This window comes from Phyllobates terribilis, unplaced genomic scaffold, assembly GCF_046119375.1.
Source record: "Phyllobates terribilis strain yellow unplaced genomic scaffold, ASM4611937v1 Scaffold_10__3_contigs__length_209671492, whole genome shotgun sequence".
Classification (NCBI taxonomy): domain Eukaryota; kingdom Metazoa; phylum Chordata; class Amphibia; order Anura; family Dendrobatidae; genus Phyllobates; species Phyllobates terribilis.
Window position 1 is genome coordinate 188,321,258 of NW_027362770.1, and position 26,239 is coordinate 188,347,496.

General features: G+C 48.2%; 1 long non-coding RNA gene across 1 annotated transcript in view; it reads right to left on the minus strand.

Annotated features, from left to right (window-relative positions):
* Positions 1–16,751, minus strand: part of LOC141164274 (uncharacterized) — a 272,067-nt gene extending 255,316 nt beyond the window's left edge. Inside the window, exon 1 of the long non-coding RNA XR_012250892.1 lies at positions 16,677–16,751. This is a non-coding gene — a long non-coding RNA (uncharacterized lncRNA). The remainder of the gene's footprint in view (positions 1–16,676) is intronic.
* Between the last annotated feature and the right edge of the window lie 9,488 nt (positions 16,752–26,239).

A 26,239-nucleotide genomic window follows, 5' to 3' on the forward strand; every position in this document is an offset into this window, starting at 1 on the left:
AATATAACTACTATAATACTGCCCCCTATGTACAAGAATATAACTACTATAATACTGCCCCTATGTACAAGAATATAACTACTATAATACTGCTCCTATGTACAAGAATATAACTACTATAATACTGCCTCCTATGTACAAGAATATAACTACTATAATACTGCCCCCTATGTACAAGGATATAACTACTATAATACTGCTCCTATGTACAAGAATATAACTACTATAATACTGCTCCTATGTACAAGAATATAACTACTATAATACTGCTCCTATGTACAAGAATATAACTACTATAATACTGCTCCTATGTACAAGAATATAACTACTATAATACTGCTCCTATGTACAAGAATATAACTACTATAATATTGCCCCTATGTACAAGAATAGAACTACTATAATATTGCCCCCTATGTACAAGAATAGAACTACTATAATACTGCCCCCTATGTACAAGAATATAACTACTATAATACTGCCCCTATGTGCAAGAATATAACTACTATAATACTGCTCCTATGTACAAGAATATAACTACTATAATACTGCCCCTATGTACAAGAATAGAACTACTATAATACTGCCCCCTATGTACAAAAATATAACTACTATAATACTGCCCCTATGTGCAAGAATATAACTACTATAATACTGCCCCCTGTGTACAAGAATATAACTACTATAATACTGCCCCTATGTACAAGAATATAACTACTATAATACTGCCCCTATGTGCAAGAATATAACTACTATAACACTGCCCCCTATGTACAAGAATAGAACTACTATAATACTGCCCCCTATGTACAAGAATATAACTACTATAATACTGCCCCTATGTCCAAGAATATAACTACTATAATACTGCCCCCTGTGTACAAGAATAGAACTACTATAATACTGCCCCCTATGTACAAGAATAGAACTACTATAATACTGCCCCTATGTGCAAGAATATAACTACTATAATACTGCCCCCTGTGTACAAGAATATAACTACTATAATACTGCCCCTATGTACAAGAATATAACTACTATAATACTGCTCCCTATGTACAAGAATATAACTACTATAATACTGCTCCTATGTACAAGAATATAACTACTATAATACTGCCCCCTATGTACAGTAATATAACTACTACAATACTGCTTCTATGTACAAGAATATAACTACTATAATACTGGTCCTATGTACAAGAATATATCTACTATAATACTGCCCCTATGTACTAGAATATTACTATAATACTGCTCCTATGTACAAGAATATAACTACTATAATACTGCTCCTATGTACAAGAATATAACTACTATAATACTGCCCCCTATGTACAGTAATATAACTACTACAATACTGCTTCTATGTACAAGAATATAACTACTATAATACTGGTCCTATGTACAAGAATATATCTACTATAATACTGCCCCTATGTACTAGAATATTACTATAATACTGCTCCCTATGTACAAGAATATAACTACTATAATACTGCTCCTATGTACAAGAATATAACTACTATAATACTGCCCCCTATGTACAGTAATATAACTACTACAATACTGCTTCTATGTACAAGAATATAACTACTATAATACTGGTCCTATGTACAAGAATATATCTACTATAATACTGCCCCTATGTACTAGAATATTACTATAATACTGCTCCTATGTACAAGAATATTACTACTATAATACTGCCCCCTATGTTCAAGAATATAACTACTATAATACTGCCCCCTATGTACAAGAATATAACTACTCTAATATTGCCCCCTATGTACAAGAATATAACTACTATAATACTGCCCCCTATGTACAAGAATATAACTAATATAATACTGCCCCTATGTACAAGAATATAACTACTATAATACTGCTCCCTATGTACAAGAATATAACTACTATAATACTGCTCCTATGTACAAGAATATAACTACTATAATACTGCCCCCTATGTACAAGAATATAACTACTATAATACTGCTCCTATGTACAAGAATATAACTACTAAAATACTGCCCCTATGTACAAGAATATAACTACTCTAATACTGCTCCTATGTACAAGAATATAACTACTATAATACTGCTCCTATGTACAAGAATATAACTACTATAATACTGCTCCTATGTACAAGAATATAACTACTATAATACTGCCCCCTAAGTGCAAGAATATAACTATTATAATACTGCTCCTATGTACAAGAATATAACTACTATAATACTGCCCCTATGTACAAGAATATAACTACTATAATACTGCCCCCTATGTACAAGAATATAACTACTATAATACTGCCCCCTATGTACAAGAATATAACTACTATAATACCGCTCCTATGTACAAGAATATAACTACTATAATACTTCCCCCCATGTACAAGAATATAACTATTATAATACGGCCCCTATGTACAAGAATATAACTACTATAATACTATCCCTATGTACAAGTATATAACTACTATAATACTGCCCCCTATATACAAGAATATAACTACTATAATACTGCTCCTATGTACAAGAATATAACTACTATAATACTGCCCCCTATGTACAAGAATATAACTACTATAATACTGCCCCCTATGTACAAGAATATAACTACTATAATACTGCCCCCTATGTACAAGAATATAACTACTATAATACTGCCCCCTATATACAAGTATATAACTACTATAATACTGCTCCTATGTACAAGAATATAACTACTATAATACTGCTCCTATGTACAAGAATATAACTACTAAAATACTGCCCCTATGTACAAGAATATAACGATATGTCCCTCCTCTTACGGTGGGTTACTAGTCTTGGTATTTGTCAGCACTGGGGTCGGACATATCACATAATATAATGTGACGCCTCGGTCTTATTACAGCAGATTCGCAGTGTCGTGGGAACCATCTTGTAAGACTTTACAGAGAACAGAAATAGCTCAGATCTGACAGGAGGATTGAGCGCAGTAACCTTTTCTTCACTCTCGGTATAAATGACTTTCACACATTTAAACTGGGAAGGATTAGGAGAAGTCAGGAATCCGCTGCTTCATCTGTCATCTGAATGTTGGATAAAGTGACCTTTAACCTGACATGAAAAATGTCGCTGACAACTAACAGTGATCAATCTCCTCACTGAGCCAACAGGTGATCATACCCATCCCAGGCAACACCGCACTACACTGCCTGCAGGTTACACAGTGCCAGCAGAATAGTGAGTGCAGCTCTGGAGTATAATACAGGATGTAACTCAGGATGAGTAATGTAATGTATGTACACAGTGACTGCACCAGCAGAATAGTGAGTGCAGCTCTGGAGTATAATACAGGATGTAACTCAGGATCAGTAATGTAATGTATGTACACAGTGACTGCACCAGCAGCATACTTGGTGCAGCTCTGATCAGCTGCTAGTCAGTGTGGTGATTACGGGTGTGGTGGCTGCAGATCCTGCTGTGTGCTCCTGATCTCTGAGAAACCAACACCTCTCCACCTGGGAACCTGCTCTCTCTCATACCCAGGGAGGAAGCGGGTTTCTGGGCTGAGTGAAGGAGCCAAGCCTCAGGCTTCTGCTTCCCGAACCAGGCCGGCGGGGGGCAGAAGAAACCTGCAACCGGCCTGCACATCAGAGGACTCGGGGGTGAGACGCTCCACCAGGAGTCGCAGCAATGTGGCTCCTACTCCCCCCGGGATTGTGGAGACCCCTAGAAGCCGCAAGGCTTCTAGCATGGAGGAAAAGCCTGACAGCGGCGTGCATGATGGCGCTCCTTCCGGAGGAAAGCTGAGTGCTCACGGAGGTGAGGCCGACCTCCCGGAGGGGGGTTGGGCACTGCAGGGACCCCGGGAGTCTGTGTCCACCTATGCCTCCCGGGTCATGATCCACCTCCGTGAGTATGAAGATGCGAGTAAGCTGGTCAGGAGACTTCGGGAGGAGCTGCGCTGCACAAGCGCAAAAGCTGCAGGGGCCTCCAAACCAAGGAAGACAAAACTCCAAGCCGAGGTAAAGTGACTGACCAGTGAAATTAATCTCCTGGAACTTAGGAAAGCTGACATCAGGGAGCAGAGTGGTCCATTCAAGGAAAAGCTAATAAATGAAGACCGCTACAGAGAAATGGCTGATACCAGAGAGCAAAGGCAGATGGGGCTGCAGCCTGAGAGCCAGGTGGATGATGAGAGTGATGATGACCAGCAGGAAGCCCCACCTGGCAGCCTGCAAAGTCACCCGCAGGCCACGTGCAGCGAGCTCCCTGCAGGACAGGCGACAGTGACATCCGGTCGCAGTTCTGCCGGCTCTGGGGAGGACAGTGACAGCAGCGGCCAGGGAGGGGCGCTAATGGCAGAGATTAAGCTCCTGGAGTCCCCAGTGTGCCTCCAAAACTTCCATCTCTACCAGAAGAGGCACCTGGGGGCCACAAAAAGGCAAAGAAGACCAAGCCAAAGCTGCAGGAAGCGGTAAGCTATGTCTATGCCCCCCTCCCTGTACCCCCTGAGTCGGCGGCAGGCTCAGCTCGCTGTATAAGCCCCGTTGCCCAGCCCAGCCCGGGTTCTGCTGTGGATCCGGTGCAAAGGCGCGGGGAGATTACAGAGCGTGGTAGTGAGGCGCAGAGCTCCGTCTCTGCTTGTAGTAGTGGGGACACAGCAGGAGGTGCATCAGCCGAGAGGCTGGACAGTGAGGGCGGCCCGGCAGTGGGCTTTCCATCAGGCCACAATGCTGTGGTGCGCTCCTCAGTGGGAGGGGGGAGCAGCCCGGTGTCGGGGGCAGCTCCGGTAGCCTCGGCGCCTCTGAATGCTGTTGCCTCTGATCACTTAGTTGAGAAGCGGCGGCAGTGTGAGGGGGCTGTCGGGGCTGAGCGCTCCGGTCCTCCCACGAAAGTGCTATTTTGTGTTGGCGTCGCTGGTCCGGAAGATGCTGATGCTAAAGATCAGCGGCGCCTAACAGCAGCTAAAGATCAGCGGCACATTATACCGAATGCCAAACAGCGGAAATTAACGACCGATGATGTGGAGGGCACACATAAGACCGGGGGTGAGGTCGCCTCCAGTTCTATGGAGGTGACTGAGCCCCTTGTGCCTGATGCGGAGGTCAAAATGTCATCCACCATTGTTACTGGTCCAGCAGGAATGAATGTGGTGGTGGGGGTGAATGAGGCTAATTCATTGTCTAGTGGTGTGGTTGCTGGTTTGGTGGAGGGTGAGATGAAGGTGGGTAATGGTGATGCTGTTGGGGCTGATGTGGTCACTGGTCCGGTTGCCCCCCCGGGGGTGGCAACACCTGTCCAGAGTTATGCCAGTGTCACCTCCGGGGCAAATAGGGCATCCTCCTTGTCTCCGGGCTTTGGGGACGGCAGGTTGCAACGGTGCCTTCTGGAGGCTCTAAAGAAGGGGGAGAGATCACTAATGGTAGAGGGTCGAGAGATTGATCTATCCTTCTGGATAGAGAGGCATGGCCTCGGGGCCTTCCGAGAGCAAAAAGGGGGGGATACAGTGTGGTCCCTCCCAACAGCCGGGCCAGGCAGTGTGCGTAGGAATGTGGTCCGTCTTCGGTGGAGGGGCAGTGATGCATGTCCTCCAAGGTCTAAAGTTGTGGAGCTCCTGCTGAGGATGGGCTTCAAGGCGATTGACATCTACGCCTTGATACATCCCTATTCCATGCCTGAGTTTGATGTCAGCTTTGTTCGTCCAGAGGGGCTTGAGCTCTTCTGGACGAATTATGAGTTGGCAAAAAATGAGCCCGGCTGGCGAGACTTTGCCGTTCAGGCAGTGTCTCGCCAAAACCAGATCAAGAAAGTGACCGTGATGACTCGTAACGAGTCGCTTTCTTGCTATGACATCATGACGTGGCTTGGTCGGTATGGAGAGGTGGTGGAGATGCCAAAGAAAAACCGCAACGAGTTTGGTATCTGGTCAGGGGCCTGGACGTTTATGGTAAAACTTAGGCGTTCAGGTGGTACAGTTGCCCACATTCCATCGTCTGCCTTCCTGGGTAGGGATCGTATCCTGGTCTTCTACCAGGGGCAACCGAAGCTCTGTCACAGGTGCGGCGACCCCACACACTTCAGTGCAAACTGCACTGTGCAGAAATGCGCGTTGTGTGGGGGTGTCGGCCATCTTGCTGCCTCTTGTGTGGAGATTAGGTGCCACCTGTGTGGTGAGTTAGGTCACCCATTCAGCCGTTGTCCTCGCTCCTTCGCTAATGCAGTCGAGACCCCGGTGGGAGAAAGCCGTGAGGCCGATTCTGCTGGGGAGGGTACTAGCAGGGGTGGGGGAGCTGAGGGGCCAGGGAAGAAAAGCAATAAAAAGACGCCTGCCCAGCTGAGGCGTCTAGACAAGCGCAGACAGGAGAGGGAGCGGGGCGAGCCCCAGACTACCGGGGCAGCCCCTGTCCTGGATGCCAGTCTTGCTGCTGAGGCCCCGAGGGATGATGAGTTGGATGAGGAGGTCAGGAGGATCCACAGGGAGGAAACTGCCTCTGCCTCAGAATCCTCCCATTATGAAAGTATGGATGAGGATAATAAGTGGTGGCTAGAGAACAAGCGTAAACTCGGCACCAAAAAGAAGAAAAAGAAGGGGCTCTGACCAAGGAAGGTAAAACCGACTCCCCTCTGGTTGGTCTTTCTAACCGGTTCCAAGCCCTTGATAACATCTCTTCCTCTGAGGAGGAGGCTGAGGGTGAGGTTCCGGCTTCAGTGGAACTTACAGGGGGCGCCGAGTCTCCTTCTCCTGGGGATGCAAGGTCCTTGGGGGGAGGGACTGGCCCAGAGTCCGGAGACGAGGACGAGAAAAGAAGGAAAAATGCTGGAATGGACACCTCTGTGTCATTAAAGAGGGAGAAGGATTCCTCCTCTGAGGCAGAGGATAAGGGGAGTGGGAAGAGGAAAGCCGTCTAACTCAATCACCAATGATGGCGGTACCCACTCCGTTGACGCTGGCGTCCATTAATGTCGCCAGCATTAAGTCAAATATGGCTAGATTTGCGGCCTTTGATTTTCTCAGCCGAGTTAAAGCTGACATTTTCTTTTTGCAAGAGACCAGGCTGCCAAATATGGCAGAGGTGTTTATAGCTAAGAGGGAGTGGAGACTCGGGCCCTCCTATTGGTCTCTTGCGGCCGAGCCGTATAGCGGAGTGGCGGTCCTTTTTACCGCACCAGTAGAATGCCGACGGGTTATTGAGTTAGAAATGGGGAGGTGCCTGATATTAGATGTCCTCATGAAGGGACAGGAGCTTCGGCTCATTAACATTTATGGTCCCCAATCTAAGTGGGACCGGAAGTGTCTCTTTACGAGGATCAAGCCCTACCTTTTTACGAGTCGGCAGGTCGTCTTTGGAGGGGACTTCAACACTGTCACGAGGCCCCGGGATAGAGGAGGTTCCAGAGACAAGCTGACTTATGATAGCGTCGCCCTTAATAGTATAGCTAGTGAGGCTCGCCTGGTGGATGTCCACATCCGGCACACCCCAGGCCACGAGGGGTTCACCTATCATAGAGGTAACTGTAGGTCCAGGATAGACAGGTTTTATTTAAAGGAGGAAGCCGTCTCTTCAGCAGTATCTGTTGTTGAGGTGGAGTTCTCCGATCACTGTTTGATTTTGTTTTCCCTGAATGTTACAGAGACCCCCCGGATGGGAAGAGGCTTTTGGAGGCTCAATTCATCTCTCTTGGAAGAAGCGGAGATAAGACAGTCCTTTGAGGATTTTCTTCAGAGCCAGGTACCCTTACTGGATCTTTGTAGTAGTAAGTCAGAGTGGTGGGAGATGTTCAAGAAAAGGGTGGCGAGATTCTTCCGCCAGCTCTCGAGCCTCAGGAGCCTGGACAGGTATCGCCTGTATCAGGGCCTGAGGAGGAAACTCGAGCATCTTGTCTCAACTGGAGGTAGCCACGAGGAGATCTCCAGAGTGAAATCTTTGCTAATGAGGTGTCAGTATGATAGACACGCATCTTTGGTTTTTGAGAGGGATTACGGGAAGTACCGCTCGCCCGACCCTTACAGAAACTGCAAGATGTCAGTGAATAGTAAAGTTGTTACAGGACTGGTTGACACTGCGGGGTCCCTGAAAAGATCCAGATCAGGGATCCTGGAGGTCGTCAGAGCCTTCTACTCGCACCTCTTGGGGAAGAGGGATCTGGATTGGGATGAGATGTCGGCTTTTCTGGCTGAAGCCGTCCCCGAACCAGGGGTAGACCCCTCTCTTAGTGTTTTGACAGAGATGATCAGGGAAGAGGAAGTTAAGTTGGCGATTGAAGGGCTTGCCCTAAAGAAATCTCCCGGTCCAGATGGCTTAACATCTGAATTCTATAAGACCTTTAAGGACGCCTTGGTTCCCCTCTTGACTGAGGTATTCAATGAGTGTCTTTCCTCGGGCACTCTGCCAAAGTCAATGAGGAGGTCTGCCCTGATCATCTTGTCTAAGGGTAAGGACCCATCTTGCATTGAGAACTGACGTCCCATAGCGCTTCTCAATGCAGACAGGAAGGTTTTGGCAAAGGTGCTGTTTAATCGGCTGGTGAAATTTGCACCCCAGCTCCTTTCGGGGGCCCAGCATTGCTCTGTTCTGGGCCGCAGTACAATTAGTGCTGTACTCTGTGTCCGAGAGGCGGTGTAGCAGGGTAGGGCTGGTCACTGGAAGGGGTACATGCTGTCATTGGACCAGGCAAAAGCGTTTGATCAGGTTAATCATGAGTACCTCTGGTCTGTCCTTCTGAGGTATGGCCTGCCGGGGGGGTTCGTTGATTGGCTTAAGACCTTGTACGCTGGGGCAGAGAGTTTCAGGCTTGTGAACGGTTGGATTGGTAGCTCTTTTGAGGTTGGGTGTGGTGTTCGCCAGGGTTGCCCCTTGAGCCCGCTACTGTACGTGTTTGCGATTGACCCGCTTCTTAGGAGGGTGGAGCGTGGACCGTTGACTGGGATCGGGATGGACCGGGCAGCACCGGAAGCCACTCTGAGAGTGGTGGCGTATGCCGATGACGTCACCGTTTTTGTTTCCTCTGATGGGGAGGCAGAATGGCTGATGTCAGAGGTAAATTGCTACTCGGAGGCATCCGGGTCTAAGATCAACTGGGATAAGTGTGAGAGTCTCTGGCTGGGAGGAGGAGATCCTGGTTTTGGTCTCCCGGACACCCTTCCAGAACCCAAAGTCTCTGCAAAAGTTCTTGGCATCGAATTTGGCCAGGGGGATTACCCCAAACAAAATTGGGACAGCAGGCTAGAGATCGCCACTCAGAAGGTGAACCAATGGAAGGGTTGGTCTTTGACCCTAAGGGAAAGGGTAAACCTGATCAAAACTTACCTGCTCCCTTTGCTGATCTATCTGGGCAGTGTGTGCATCTTGCCGGAGCCTCTCTGGACTCGGGTCTACAGTTTGTTCTTTCAACTGTTATGGGGGAATAGACTGAACCTGGTCAAGAGGGAGGTCACTTACCGTACGAGGAGACTAGGAGGGTTGGGTATGGTCAACCCTGTGGTATTCATTGTGAATACCTTCATTAAGATCAATATTGCAAACCTCTGGAAAGAGAGGGCTCCTCCGTGGGTATTCTCCTGTAAGGGATGGTTTCAGCCTTTCTTCCAGGAATGGGAGACAGGAGGGCAAGTGAAGGATCTCCGCACACCGCATGGACATCTCCCAGCTTACGCTACCGTGGTTCTGAAGGTAATTCGCCGGTGAGTTCTGGGAATGTGGGAGGTCAGGACTCTGCCAAGGAAGCTCCTTGACAAAAGGGTTCTGTTGACCCATTTTCAGAGGCCTCTGATGCTCAGGGATTGCCCAAGTCGGGATCTTGGGGTGGGTCTGCATCTTTTGAATTCTATCAGGATCCCCTCGAAGGTTTGGGACTTGGCTTGTCGCTGTTTCCATGGGAAACTGTGTGTGAGGGACAATCTGAAGTGTAGGAGCTCTGAGGACAGGAACTGTCCTCGGGAGCATTGTGGTACCATGCTTGAAAGCATGGACCACTTCCTGCTTTGTTGTCCCTTTAACACAGAGGAGTACAACAGGGTGGGCGCCTCCATTGGCTGGCCCCGGCTGGCCGGTCTCTCTTATGCGGAATGGGCCTATGGAGCATTCGGGGACCTGGGTGGTCGGGACCGCTGCACCTTTTTTCTAGTTAGCGCAGTGGTTAGGTATCACACGTGGAACGCACGGTGCTTAGTATCGACGCAGCGGAAAATCCTCCCAGTGGACGATGTGTTTAGGACCATACTCGGTGACCTGGTGAAGGTGCGTTCTCTGGAGTATGAGAGACTGGGTACACGGAGGGCCGCTCTCCTCTGGAGGGGCTTTTCTTTTAGTGTGCCCTAGTCTGGTCGTCTCCTCTCCTGGTGGTGGGCTGCTGCTGACACCATAGATTTTTGTTTTATTGATCAGTAGACAGTGATGTAGGGCTGCAGGCGCCGAACTTGGGCTTTGTCAGTTGTGGTTATTGTATTGTGTGTTTCTGTATATATTGTATATATGGGTTTGGGTGGAGGTGTTAGGTTGGGTGGAGGGAAAAGGGGGGAGGTGGGTTCATCTTGTGGGACACTGGTTATTTGGGTGAAAAACTGGCACTGCCTGATCTGCCCTATGGACGTTGGACATGGACTGAGGCATGAGGCGCAGGACCAGCTCTCAGGTCAGTGCCGGGGAGGGACTGGTGGGCTCCAGTGTGGGGGGTTTGTTTTGTCTTGTATATATTTGTATAGTTAGCATTTATTTTATTTATTTAAAAAAAGAAAAAAAAAGAATGTATATATTAGTTTGTATATAATTTGTCGGTTATTGTTTATTATATTGTTATTATTTGTTTGGTAACCGGACCAGATGTCACAGTGTAGATAGTTATTATTGTGTATATGTATAATATGTGTGTGAGGAGAGAGGGAGCGGCTGGAGCAGCAGAATAGTGAGTGCAGCTCTGGAGTATAATACAGGAGGTAACTCAGGATCAGTAATGTAATGTATGTACACAGTGACTGCTCCAGCAGAATAGTGAGTGCAGCTCTGGAGTATAATACAGGATGTAACTCAGGATCAGTAATGTAATGTACGTACACAGTGACTGCACCAGCTGGATAGTGAGTGCAGCTCTGGAGTATAATACAGGATGTAACTCCGGATCAGTAATGTAATGTATGTACACAGTGACTGCACCAGCAGAATAGTGAGTGCAGCTCTGGAGTATAATACAGGATGTAACTCAGGATCAGTAATGTAATGTATGCACACAGTGACTGCACCAGCAGAATAGTGAGTGCAGCTCTGGAGTATAATACAGGATGTAACTCAGGATCAGTAATGTAATGTATGTACACAGTGACTGCTCCAGCAGAATAGTGAGTGCAGCTCTGGAGTATAATACAGGATGTAACTCAGGATCAGTAATGTAATGTATGTACACAGTGACTGCACCAGCTGGATAGTGAGTGCAGCTCTGGAGTATAATACAGGATGTAACTCCGGATCAGTAATGTAATGTATGTACACAGTGACTGCACCAGCAGAATAGTGAGTGCAGCTCTGGAGTATAATACAGGATGTAACTCAGGATCAGTAATGTAATGTATGCACACAGTGACTGCACCAGCAGAATAGTGAGTGCAGCTCTGGAGTATAATACAGGATGTAACTCAGGATCAGTAATGTAATGTATGCACACAGTGACTGCACCAGCAGAATAGTGAGTGCAGCTCTGGAGTATAATACAGGATGTAACTCAGGATCAGTAATGTAATGTATGCACACAGTGACTGCACCAGCAGAATAGTGAGTGCAGCTCTGGGGTATAATACAGGATGTAACTCAGGATCAGTAATGTAATGTATGTACACAGTGACCGCACCAGCAGAATAGTGAGTGCAGCTCTGGAGTATAATACAGGAGGGAGCTCAGGATCAGTAATGTAATGTATGTACACAGTGACTGCACCTGCAGAATAGTGAGTGCAGCTCTGGGGGATAATACAGGATGTAACTCAGGATCAGTAATGTAATGTATGTACACAGTGACTGCACCAGCAGAATTGTGAGTGCAGCTCTGGAGTATAATACAGGATGTAACTCAGGATCAGTAATGTATGTACACAGTGACTGCACCAGCAGAATAGTGAGTGCAGCTCTGGAGTATAATACAGGAGGTAACTCAGGATCAGTAATGTAATGTATGTACACAGTGACTGCACCAGCAGAATTGTGAGTGCAGCTCTGGAGTATAATACAGGATGTAACTCAGGATCAGTAATGTATGTACACAGTGACTGCACCAGCAGAATAGTGAGTGCAGCTCTGGAGTATAATACAGGAGGTAACTCAGGATCAGTAATGTAATGTATGCACACAGTGACTGCAGCAGCAGAATAGTGAGTGCAGCTCTGGAGTATAATACAGGATGTAACTCAGGATCAGTAATGTATGTACACAGTGACTGCACCAGCAGAATAGTGAGTGCAGCTCTGGAGTATAATACAGGATGTAACTCAGGATCAGTAATGTAATGTATGTACACAGTGACCGCACCAGCAGAATAGTGAGTGCAGCTCTGGAGTACAATACAGGAGGGAGCTCAGGATCAGTAATGTAATGTATGTACACAGTGACTGCACCTGCAGAATAGTGAGTGCAGCTCTGGGGGATAATACAGGATGTAACTCAGGATCAGTAATGTAATGTATGTACACAGTGACTGCACCAGCAGAATTGTGAGTGCAGCTCTGGAGTATAATACAGGATGTAACTCAGGATCAGTAATGTATGTACACAGTGACTGCACCAGCAGAATAGTGAGTGCAGCTCTGGAGTATAATACAGGAGGTAACTCAGGATCAGTAATGTAATGTATGTACACAGTGACTGCACCAGCATAATTGTGAGTGCAGCTCTGGAGTATAATACAGGATGTAACTCAGGATCAGTAATGTATGTACACAGTGACTGCACCAGCAGAATAGTGAGTGCAGCTCTGGAGTATAATACAGGAGGTAACTCAGGATCAGTAATGTAATGTATGCACACAGTGACTGCAGCAGCAGAATAGTGAGTGCAGCTCTGGAGTATAATACAGGATGTAACTCAGGATCAGTAATGTATGTACACAGTGACTGCACCAGCAGAATAGTGAGTGCAGCTCTGGAGTATAATACAGGATGTAACTCAGGATCAGTAATGTAATGTATGTACACAGTGACCGCACCAGCAGAATAGTGAGTGCAGCTCTGGAGTATAATACAGGAGGGAGCTCAGGATCAGTAATGTAATGTATGTACACAGTGACTGCACCTGCAGAATAGTGAGTGCAGCTCTGGGGGATAATACAGGATGTAACTCAGGATCAGTAATGTAATGTATGTACACAGTGACTGCACCAGCAGAATTGTGAGTGCAGCTCTGGAGTATAATACAGGATGTAACTCAGGATCAGTAATGTATGTACACAGTGACTGCACCAGCAGAATAGTGAGTGCAGCTCTGGAGTATAATACAGGAGGTAACTCAGGATCAGTAATGTAATGTATGTACACAGTGACTGCACCAGCAGAATTGTGAGTGCAGCTCTGGAGTATAATACAGGATGTAACTCAGGATCAGTAATGTATGTACACAGTGACTGCACCAGCAGAATAGTGAGTGCAGCTCTGGAGTATAATACAGGAGGTAACTCAGGATCAGTAATGTAATGTATGCACACAGTGACTGCAGCAGCAGAATAGTGAGTGCAGCTCTGGAGTATAATACAGGATGTAACTCAGGATCAGTAATGTATGTACACAGTGACTGCACCAGCAGAATAGTGAGTGCAGCTCTGGAGTATAATACAGGATGTAACTCAGGATCAGTAATGTAATGTATGTACACAGTGACTGCACCTGCAGAATAGTGAGTGCAGCTCTGGGGGATAATACAGGATGTAACTCAGGATCAGTAATGTAATGTATGTACACAGTGACTGCACCAGCAGAATAGTGAGTGCAGCTCTGGAGTATAATACAGGAGGTAACTCAGGATCAGTAATGTAATGTATGTACACAGTGACGGCACCATCTGAATAGTGAGTGTAGCTCTGGAGTATAATACAGGAGGTAACTCAGGATCAGTAATGTAATGTATGTACACAGTGACTGCACCAGCAGAATAGTGTGTGCAGCTCTGGGGTATAATACAGGATGTAACTCAGGATCAGTAATGTAATGTATGTACACAGTGACTGCACCAGCAGAATAGTTAGTGCAGCTCTGGAGTATAATACAGGATGTAACTCAGGGTCAGTAATGTAATGTATGTACACAGTGACTGCACCAGCAGAATAGTGAGTGCAGCTCTGGAGTATAATAGAGGATGTAACTCAGGATCAGTAATGTAATGTATGTACACAGTGACTGCACCAGCAGAATAGTGAGTGCAGCTCTGGAGTATAATACAGGATGTAACTCAGGGTCAGTAATGTAATGTATGTACACAGTGACTGCACCAGCAGAATAGTGAGTGCAGCTCTGGAGTATAATAGAGGATGTAACTCAGGATCAGTAATGTAATGTATGTATACAGTGACTGCACCAGCAGAATAGTGAGTGCAGCTCTGGAGTATAATACAGGATGTAACTCAGGGTCAGTAATGTAATGTATGTACACAGTGACTGCACCAGCAGAATAGTGAGTGCAGCTCTGGAGTATAATAGAGGATGTAACTCAGGATCAGTAATGTAATGTATGTACACAGTGACTGCACCTGCAGAATAGTGAGTGCAGCTCTGGAGTATAATACAGGATGTAACTCAGGGTCAGTAATGTAATGTATGTACACAGTGACTGCACCAGCAGAATAGTGAGTGCAGCTCTGGAGTATAATAGAGGATGTAACTCAGGATCAGTAATGTAATGTATGTACACAGTGACTGCACCAGCAGAATAGTGAGTGCAGCTCTGGAGTATAATACAGGATGTAACTCAGGATCTGTAATGAAATGTATGTACACAGTGACTGCACCAGCAGAATAGTGAGTGCAGCTCTGGAGTATAATACAGGATGTAACTCAGGATCAGTAATGTAATGTATGTACACAGTGACTGCACCAGCATAATTGTGAGTGTAGCTCTGGAGTATAATACAGGAGGTAACTCAGGATCAGTAATGTAATGTATGTACACAGTGACTGCACCAGCAGAATAGTGAGTGCAGCTCTGGAGTATAATACAGGATGTAACTCAGGATCAGTAATGTAATGTATGTACACAGTGACTGCACCAGCAGAATAGTGAGTGTAGCTCTGGAGTATAATACAGGATGTAACTCAGGATCAGTAATGTAATGTATGTACACAGTGACTGCACTAGCAGAATAGTGAGTGCAGCTCTGGAGTATAATACAGGATGTAACTCAGGATCAGTAATGTAATGTATGTACACAGTGACTGCACCAGCAGAATAGTGAGTGCAGCTCTGGAGTATAATACAGGATGTAACTCAGGATCAGTAATGTAATGTATGTACACAGTGACTGCACTAGCAGAATAGTGAGTGCAGCTCTGGAGTATAATACAGGATGTAACTCAGGATCAGTAATGTAATGTATGTACACAGTGACTGCTCCAGCAGAATAGTGAGTGCAGCTCTGGGGTATAATACAGGATGTAACTCAGGATCAGTAATGTAATGTATGTACACAGTGACTGCACCAGCAGAATAGTGAGTGCAGCTCTGGAGTATAATACAGGAGGTAACTCAGGATCAGTAATGTAATGTATGTACGCAGTGACTGCACCAGCAGAATAGTGAGTGCAGCTCTGGGTTATAGCACAGGAGGTAACTATGTTGTGTTGTCCAGTATACAACATCTTATATAAGAACTTTTTCGCAATACTATTGAAATGTTCCATTCTTTTCTTTTGCATTTCTCTCCTGACTATAAATAATTTAGCACAAGGACAACAAATAATATAAATAACTCCTACTGTGGAACATGTAATAATGTCTCTCATCTGAAAAATATTTTTGCCTTCTGTGTTCATAACTGAGGAAATATTTTATCATCAAGTTTAGTTCACATAGAACAAGTGTGACAAGGAACCCTTGCTTTGGAAAAAAATTTGATCTTTACAGCTTCCTCCACATATTCCTTTATGTCTGTATTATTTTGTCTGGCTCTAATCAATTGTCCCTTAGGGACTGGATAAAAAAATATATAACCATTGGAATCTATTTCGTTCCTACAACTCCTAGTTAAAATTTATTTTCTGATATGTTTACAGTGAGATCCAAAAAGTTCACAGATGTTGATCTATATGTTGGGGTAAATACAATAATAGAATTCCTGTTAATCTTCTCCACTTTCAAGGTATCAACAGATCCCTTTCAAATAAATAGCATATCGTTGATAAATCTTTTCCAAAGGACCAGGCCCGCACCAAGAATGCTGCCAGGTAACATAACTTCATGTAACTATTCCATATATAAATTAGCATAACTTGGCATGAATCTGTTGCCCATCGCGGTTCCCCATGTTTGTAGATAAAATTAGCAATTATCTAATTCTCAGACACGTATATAGTGAGATCCAAAAAGTTCACAGATTATTTACTATATGCTCGAGTAAATTTAAGAAAAAAAATAGATAATAAAGGGGTTGCCCACTACTAGAATAACCCCTTCTCAATCTGAATGTTTGCCCCCTCGAAAATAAAAACACTTAGACTCACCTCCCATGTCAGCGCCGTTTTTAGCGGTGTCGGCATTCATGTTCCCAGGGCTCACGTGAGTTTGTTCTGTCATGTGAGCCCTGTGAAAAATCACCTCTGGCGTCACTGTCCCCGCCTTTGAACATATTAGTAATGTAGAGGAAGTGAACAGCCAGACGCAGCTCTCACACTCTATTGATTATGTATATGTCGAAAGGCGGGGACAGTGACGCCAACGCTAATTAGGCACAGGGCTCCCATCTCATAACAACTGAACGTGAACCCCAGGAGTACAAGTGCGATACCGCTGGAACAGCACCAGCACAGGAGGTGAGTATGTGTTTTTATTTTCACGGGGCAAACATTCAGATCTAGAAGGGGTTGTCCTACTAGAGGAAAACCTCTTTGATCTTCACTAATCCTTAGATCCCTTCCAAAAAAATATTACATCATCAATAAACATTTTACGAAGGACCAGATTCACAGATTCACGCCAAGAACGCCATCATGAAAGATTAAGATTAGCCTGCATATAAATTAACATAACATGGTGAGAATGTGGCCCCCATCGCGGTCCCCCATGTTTGTAAAGAAATTTGTCTTTATATAAAAATACATTTATGAGTTAGGATGAAAGTCATGCACTTAACAATAAAATCACCATGTTCTGGGTAATATTGTCCATTTTAAAAAAAAATGTGCCTGCTTTACACTCCTCACATTTTATGATGGTTTAAATGGAAATAAAATCAACTTTCCTTCAGATCTTGTCATGTGTCCATATAATCCCCTCAAGTACATGAAGGTGTCTTTAAGATTGTCTGGTACATTTTTGACACTATGTTGGAGGTGTGCATCAACAAATTTAGATGAACTGGAACTCAAACAGTCATCCCTGAAATAATGGGTCTCTCTGCTGGGTGTGTACAGGATTTCAGGATTTTAGAGAGATAAGAAAAAACGGATATTTAAGGAGATTTCTCAAGAATAAAATTGTATTTCTTTCTAGTTAATAAACCTTTCTTTTTAACAATATTAGTCAAGTTCTCCAGGGATTTGACAAATTTGTCAGTAGGCTCATAATCCAACATTCTATAAGTCTGCCTGTCAATCAAAATTGCAAAATTCTGGGGTTCTATGGAATACTGTTACAATCATGACCTAAATAGGGTTTAAGTACTGCAAGTGAAGAGCGCTGCTGGCTGCAAGACGTTGCAATTTTTAATGTCACATCTTTGGAGGTCGCTGCTCCTTCCTATCCGTTAATTAAAAATAACCCTTAAAAAAAAAAATCATCAGCATTACAGAATGGAATATTAATTAGAGATCTTAAACGATGGGATTTCCAGAATGGAATTTCCGAGAACTCGAATGTAATTCGCGATGGCATTTCAAGAAATCAGAAGCAAAGAAAGGTCGTAGTCCACTAAATGTCACAATCCGCGAGGGGACGGCGCTGGAGATGGAAATGTTTGAAAGGGTTTTTCTTCAAAGTCTCTGTGTCGGCTGGTGGTGAAAGATCAAAAGTTCAAAATCTGTATGCAAAACCAGCGCTTTCTTCCTAACCTTATAGGGGAGAAGCCATGACGAGATGCTGCTGATCTCTGCCGACAACTCGAAGATGACATATCTTATTCAGTAAAGGTGCAACACACAGAGACCTGGGCCAATGTCCATCAATCAGAAAGTGACCTGAGACACAGACCTGAGGAGGACATCACTGTCTATCTATCTATCTATCTATCTATCTATCTACTGCGCTGCTCTCTCCCCCTCGCTCACATACTGTGCTGCTCTCTCCCCCTCGCTCACATACTGTGCTGCTCTCTCCCCCGTGCTCACATACTGCGCTGCTCTCTCCACTGTGCTCACATACTGCGCTGCTCTCTCCCCCGTGCTCACATACTGCACTGCTCTCTCCTCCTCGCTCACATACTGCGCTGCTCTCTCCCCCGTGTTCACATACTGCGCTGTTCTCCCCCCCGCGCTCACATACTGCGCTGCTCTCTCCCCCGCACTCACATACTGCGCTGCTCTCTCCCCCGCACTCACATACTGCGCTGCTCTCTCCACTGTGCTCACATACTGCGCTGCTCTCTCACCCTTGCTCACATACTGCGCTGCTCTCTCCACTGTGCTCACATACTGCGCTGCTCTCTCCACTGTGCTCACATACTGCGCTGCTCTCTCCCCCGCACTCACATACTGCGCTGCTCTCCCCCTCGCTCACATACTGCGCTGCTCTCTCCACTGTGCTCACATACTGCGCTGCTCTCTCCCCCTTGCTCACATACTGCGCTGCTCTCTCCACTGTGCTCACATACTGCGCTGCTCTCTCCACTGTGCTCACATACTGCGCTGCTCTCTCCCCCGCACTCACATACTGCGCTGCTCTCCCCCTCGCTCACATACTGCGCTGCTCTCTCCACTGTGCTCACATACTGCGCTGCTCTCTCCCCCTTGCTCACATACTGCGCTGCTCTCTCCACTGTGCTAACATACTGCGCTGCTCTCTCCCCCGCACTCACATACTGCGCTGCTCTCTCCACTGTGCTCACATACTGCGCTGCTCTCTCCCCCGCACTCACATACTGCGCTGCTCTCCCCCTCGCTCACATACTGCGCTGCTCTCTCCACTGTGCTCACATACTGCGCTGCTCTCTCCCCCTCACTCACATACTGCGCTGCTCTCTCCACTGTGCTCACATACTGCGCTGCTCTCTCCCCCTCGCTCACATACTGCGCTGCTCTCCCCCCTTGCTCACATACTGCGCTGCTCTCTCCACTGTGCTCACATACTGCACTGCTCTCCCCCCCGCGCTCACATACTGCGCTGCTCTCTCCACTGTGCTCACATACTGCGCTGCTCTCTCCACTGTGCTCACATACTGCGCTGCTCTCTCCCCCTCGCTCACATACTGCGCTGCTCTCCCCCCTTGCTCACATACTGCGCTGCTGTCTCCCCCGTGCTCACATACTGCGCTGTTCTCTCCCCCGCGCTCACATACTGCGCTGCTCTCTCCCCCGCACTCACATACTGCGCTGCTCTCTCCACTGTGCTCACATACTGCGCTGCTCTCTCCCCCTTGCTCACATACTGCGCTGCTCTCTCCACTGTGCTCACATACTGCGCTGCTCTCTCCACTGTGCTCACATACTGCGCTGCTCTCTCCCCCGCACTCACATACTGCGCTGCTCTCCCCCTCGCTCACATACTGCGCTGCTCTCTCCACTGTGCTCACATACTGCGCTGCTCTCTCCCCCTTGCTCACATACTGCGCTGCTCTCTCCACTGTGCTCACATACTGCGCTGCTCTCTCCACTGTGCTCACATACTGCGCTGCTCTCTCCCCCGCACTCACATACTGCGCTGCTCTCCCCCTCGCTCACATACTGCGCTGCTCTCTCCACTGTGCTCACATACTGCGCTGCTCTCTCCCCCTTGCTCACATACTGCGCTGCTCTCTCCACTGTGCTAACATACTGCGCTGCTCTCTCCCCCGCACTCACATACTGCGCTGCTCTCTCCACTGTGCTCACATACTGCGCTGCTCTCTCCCCCGCACTCACATACTGCGCTGCTCTCCCCCTCGCTCACATACTGCGCTGCTCTCTCCACTGTGCTCACATACTGCGCTGCTCTCTCCCCCTCACTCACATACTGCGCTGCTCTCTCCACTGTGCTCACATACTGCGCTGCTCTCTCCACTGTGCTCACATACTGCGCTGCTCTCTCCCCCTCGCTCACATACTGCGCTGCTCTCCCCCCTTGCTCACATACTGCGCTGCTCTCTCCACTGTGCTCACATACTGCACTGCTCTCCCCCCCGCGCTCACATACTGCGCTGCTCTCTCCACTGTGCTCACATACTGCGCTGCTCTCTCCACTGTGCTCACATACTGCGCTGCTCTCTCCACTGTGCTCACATACTGCGCTGCTCTCTCCCCCTCGCTCACATACTGCGCTGCTCTCCCCCCTTGCTCACATACTGCGCTGCTCTCTCCACTGTGCTCACATACTGCGCTGCTCTCCCCCCCGCGCTCACATACTGCGCTGCTCTCTACACTGTGCTCACATACTGCGCTGCTCTCTCCCCCGCACTCACATACTGCGCTGCTCTCCCCCTCGCTCACATATTGCGCTGCTCTCTCCACTGTGCTCACATACTGCGCTGCTCTCTCCCCCTCACTCACATACTGCGCTGCTCTCCCCCCCTCGCTCACATACTGCGCTGCTCTCTCCACTGTGCTCACATACTGCGCTGCTCTCTCCCCCTCGCTCACATACTGCGCTGCTCTCCCCCCTTGCTCACATACTGCGCTGCTCTCTCCACTGTGCTCACATACTGCGCTGCTCTCTCCCCCTCGCACACATACTGCGCTGCTCTCCCCCCCCTCGCTCACACACTGCATGGCTCTCTCCACTGTGCTCACATACTGCACTGCTCTTCTGGCGCCCTGCTGTGTATTGGTGCCATAGATCCTGGAGGGGTGCACAAGAGGCCCTCGTAGCATTCACACACCTCCACCTTCCACCTCAGACCACCAGAGGGAGCCCGGATAGGGATATAAAAAGGGAAGGTGGAGCTAGGCAGTCAGTCTAAGTCTGGAGACCACAGAGAGTGAAGCCTGTGAGAAAGCCAGTTCAGTACAGATTCAGGGAGCTCACTTAGTGAGCCCAAGGCGTGCCGATGCCATAAGAGCGGTGAAGAGTAGCGAGGCCTACTGCCAGTGTGAAGCCTAGTGAGGGCCCCGAGCGCGGCCGAAGGCAAGTGGAGTAAGCGAGCTACATAGGGGGCAGAGGAGCTTAATCAGCTCACCCCACAAGCATTTACCGGACACCAGGTCCGCGTCTGCAGTGATCCCTAAGGCCCAGCAGAAACAACCGGAACACCCTAGCAAACTACATGTCCCAGGAATACCAAAAGCTGACTGTTATACCAGGGTCAGGAGTCACTGAGACCCAAGAGACCAGGGAGAGTGAACTCCATCAAAAGGCCCTACCACCAGGTCAGCCGGTGCAAGACAGAGACCAAGTTAGGCCTAGCTCCAGGCAGGTCATAAACTTATCAGGAAAAGGCAAGAAACAGGAGGCCCCACACCCGCTCACAGGGGAGATTCCTGAAATGCACCTGTGACGCCCAGCTGCGCTTGGTATCACAGATCCCGGAAGAGTGCATTGATGGATTCCTCCACAAGAGGCCCCCATAACCATTCACACATCTTTACCTTCCACCTCAGACCACCAGAGGGGTGGTAGTCTGCAGTGGAGCACAATCTAGACTCAGTGTAGCTCAGAGTAGTGAGCTTTAGGTGTGCCGGCGCCATAAGATCGGTGAAGCGTGGCAACCTGCCATTAGTGTGAGTAGCCTAGTGAGGGCCCGAGTAGGCTGAAGGCGAGTGGAGAGTTAGTACCTAGGGGGCAGAGGAGCTTAACCAGCTCACCCCGAAGGAGTTACCGGACACCGGGTCCGAAGCTTACCGGGATCTCTATGACTCAGTAAGACATAACCGGAATCCCTGGAGAACTACAAGTCCCAGGATCGCTAAAGTGCTGATACGTAACAGAGCCGGGAGACACATAGGCCCCGCAAGCTGAGGAGCGTGTACTCCAAGAAAAGGCCCTACCACAAGGTCAGCCAGCGCAGGACAGAGACAAAGTTAGGCAAGAGACAGGAGGCCCTACACCCGCTCATTGGGGAGGATCCTGACATGCACCCTTCACCCTACAGTGCTCCGGGACGTGCCTGAATTTCCGTCAGTAAAAGGTACTGAAGTGACTATCGTGTCTGTCCCTATTCTTGCTCTGACCCGGCTGGGTCTCGCCTGTCCTGCATCCCCTTCCGTACGCTGCCCTGAGGCCTAGCTCCACCTGTGGGGAGCTATACCATCGAGCTGCCTTATCATCGGCCTCAGTGGACTGCGCAGCGCTGGTGATTCTCACCAGAAGCCACAGGTGGCGTCACGAACTTTTATAAAATTAACAACTATCAACGCTTTTAAAGAGTGACCCCAGGGTACGGGCCCGGGAGCCGACCACTGCGACATCCCCAAGGCAAAAGCCCGGGTACCGAGTCATCCCCATCCCCTGGGCTGGTCATCTCAACTGGCGTCACGAACAGGATCGCGTGCCCGCTGCAACGACGGAGTGTTATGCCCGTTGCCACCGGGTACTGTGCGCCTTTATTCCGAACTGTGTACGTTAAGTTGTGATGAAGATTTCCGCCATTGTTGGGCCGCCGAGCGAGAAGAAGGGCGTAACCGTGGGAAAATTAGGGGCGTACTTGCTAAAGAGCGCGAAGCCCCGGACACGCCCCACGCCTTCATGTCAAGCCAGGAAGCACCAGTTCCTGAAAGGAGCGTCGTTGAACGCTCTGACGTAGGACGCAAGCGACGCAAGGTCCTGAAGGCGACCGTCACCTGCGGAGCTGCGGCCTACCGGAAGAAAAACTAGAAAGTAGGCCACGGTTAACTAGGGGGGCGCCAGAATGTCCAATGAACAGCAGAACGCCGACATGCCGGTCAACGTCCCTGAGGTTCAACCCGCGCCCGATGATGAGCAGGCCGAAGCAGCTGCTCCACCAGCAGCGCCTGTAACACCTGTCATTCCTATGACTTTACGGTACATTTCTGGAGCAAAGTGGCTCCCCCAGTACAACGGCAAACCAGATACCCTGTCTGGATTCAAACGGAAGATATGTGGTATCTTGGACATGTACTCCATGACAGGTAAACAAAGAGCAGCCGTTGTATTAGGACAACTGACTGGTGCTGCGGAACGAGAAGTGGAAACATGGTCGGCCGCAGACCAGGAGTCAGTGTCTGCAATATTCCAAAAACTACAGACTGTTTTTGAGGACCTTACTGAGGCAGACCTCCGGATGAGGTTCTATAGCTGTTCCCAACAACCGGAGGACAATGTTCGGGACTACGCCTGGTGTCTACAGGGGGCCCTGCGGGCTCTGAAACAGGTTAGTCCAACCAGCATAGAAAATGAGAACAAAATGCTGAAAGACCAGTTTGTCCAGGGACTGAGGTCTCCAGAGGAGAACAGGACTGTGCGTTGGTGGTCCCTAGATCATCCAGATGCCACCTTTGACAACCTTAAGGACATGGCTATAAAAGGACTGCAGCCCCTGGAAACAAATGCCATCCAACGTTACCAGGGTGGGGCTACCCCAGTGCCTGCTACACCTACCTTGTCCCCAGTGGCTGCTGAAGCCAAGGTTCCAGCAACGTCCCCTAGAGAGCTGGACAGTCTGCGCTCTGAAGTGCGTCAGTTGAGCAAAACCCTGACCTCTGTGCTGAGTGCTCTGCAGCTGCGGACGGAGCCCGAGGAAGGAGGGAAAATCCTGTTAGCCGACAGCCCTGAGGATGTCCCCTGGATGCGAAGGAGGAGGAGGCCAATGTCACCCTCTTCGAGGACCAGTGACCAGCGCCGTCCACAAAAGGACCCTACCTGCTACCGCTGCCGCAAGACCGGACGCACCACCCAGAATTGTCCTTTAAACGAGAAAACCCTGGGGCCGAGGGCCGACACTCAGGAGTAAACTCACCAGGCCCATCAGACTGGTACAACAGGTTCGTTGGAGGAAGACCTTTCCTGTCCATTGTGTTGGATGGGATCCCGACGCATGCTCTGCTGAACACAGGATCTCAGGTAACCATCATGCCTGACGTCCTCTACAAGAGGTTCTGGTCCATGGACGACCTACGTTCGCCAGCTCCAAATCTTTCTGTTTATGCCTCAAACGGACTCCCCCTTAACCTACTCGGGGTTAAGAATGTGACTGTAAAGGTGGGGAGAGTGGAGCTGAAGGACCAGGGGCTAATTGTAGTAGAGACTAATCCTGATGACACCAATCCGTATTTGGTACTTGGCACTAACATTGTTGGTAACTGTTTGGGAGAAGCTGTGTTCTTACTCCAACAGATAGCTGAGACTGCCAAACCAGAGCAGAGGAGGGCACTGCAGAAGGAGATCCGAGTCCTGATGTATCAACAGCAAGTAAGGTTAACAGACGGTGAAATCGGTAACGTGCGGGTGACGGACCCAATACCCATTGTCGTCACCCCAATGAGTGAAATGCTCATCTGGTGTCGAGCTGCTATAGGTCTTAGAGGACAGAGCTACCAGGCGGTAGTAGAACCCCTTTTCTCCGAGCATAGACCCACGCTCTTAACCGCCAGGGGAGTGGTAGATGTACGTAATGGGAGGGTGCCCGTCCGTCTTCTCAACTTAGGGGAAGATGAGGTCAGACTTCCACGTTATGCCACTGTTGCCAAATTACATGCTGTCAATAACAACTGCATTCACGAGGTGGAGTCCTTAATTTCACCAGACGAAGTGGAGGATAATGACCCTGCAACCCAAGTGGAGGACTGGTGTCAACAGCTCCATGTTGGGACAGACACCACTCCTGCCCATCAAAAACAGGGTGTACACCGGGTGGTTCAAGAATACTCGCAGGTGTTCAGTAAACATCCACTAGACTTTGGGAGGATTAAGGGGGTTCAACATCTTATCCCCACAGGCGACCATCCCCCAATCAAAGAACGTTATAGGCCTATACCACCAGCTCACTACCAGAAGGCAAAGGAAATGTTGCAAGACATGAGGAAGGCGGGAGTAATAAGGGATAGTTGTAGTCCCTGGGCAGCTCCCCTAGTGCTAGTTAGGAAAAAGGACGGGAACATGAGAATGTGTGTAGATTACCGTCAATTAAATCGCATTACACATAAAGATGCATACCCTTTACCACGCATAGAGGAGTCCCTAGCTGCCTTAAAGTCTGCAAATTACTTTTCCACCCTTGACCTCACTAGTGGATACTGGCAAGTAGCTGTGGCTGAGGAGGATTGGGAGAAGACTGCCTTCACCACCCCGATGGGACTCTGCGAGTTCAACAGCATGCCGTTTGGACTGTGCAATGCCCCCGGAACGTTCCAGAGATTGATGGAGTGCTGCCTGGGACACCGCAACTTCGAAACTGTGTTACTTTACCTGGACGATGTAATAGTGTACTCCAGAACGTACGAGGACCACTTGAAACACCTGGCAGAGGTATTTGAGCCACTGTCCCGGGACGGGATGAAGTTGAAGCCCTCAAAGTGCCACCTGCTCAAGAGAAAGGTACAGTACCTGGGGCACATTGTCAGTCCAGAAGGGGTAGCACCAGACCCGGAGAAAGTCACTGCCATCCAGAAGTGGCCGGAGCCGAAGAACCTCAAGGAGGTGCGTCAGTTCCTGGGACTAGTAGGATACTACCGGAGGTTCGTAAAGGACTACACTAAGAAAGCAGCTCCTCTTCAAGACCTCCTGGTAGGGCAGTCCCCCAAAGGCAGAAATCCCCCATTACACTGGGGTAAGGAGCAAGCCGAGTCGTTTCAGGAGATAAAGGAGATCCTGACAGGTGATGAGATCCTAGCCTACCCTGACTACAGCCAACCGTTCCTGCTGTATACAGATACCAGCAACGAAGGGCTGGGTGCTGTCCTAAGTCAGAAGCAGAATGGCCAAAAGAAAGTGATCGCATACGCAAGCAGGAAGCTCCGCCCGACCGAGAGGAACCCAGAGAACTATA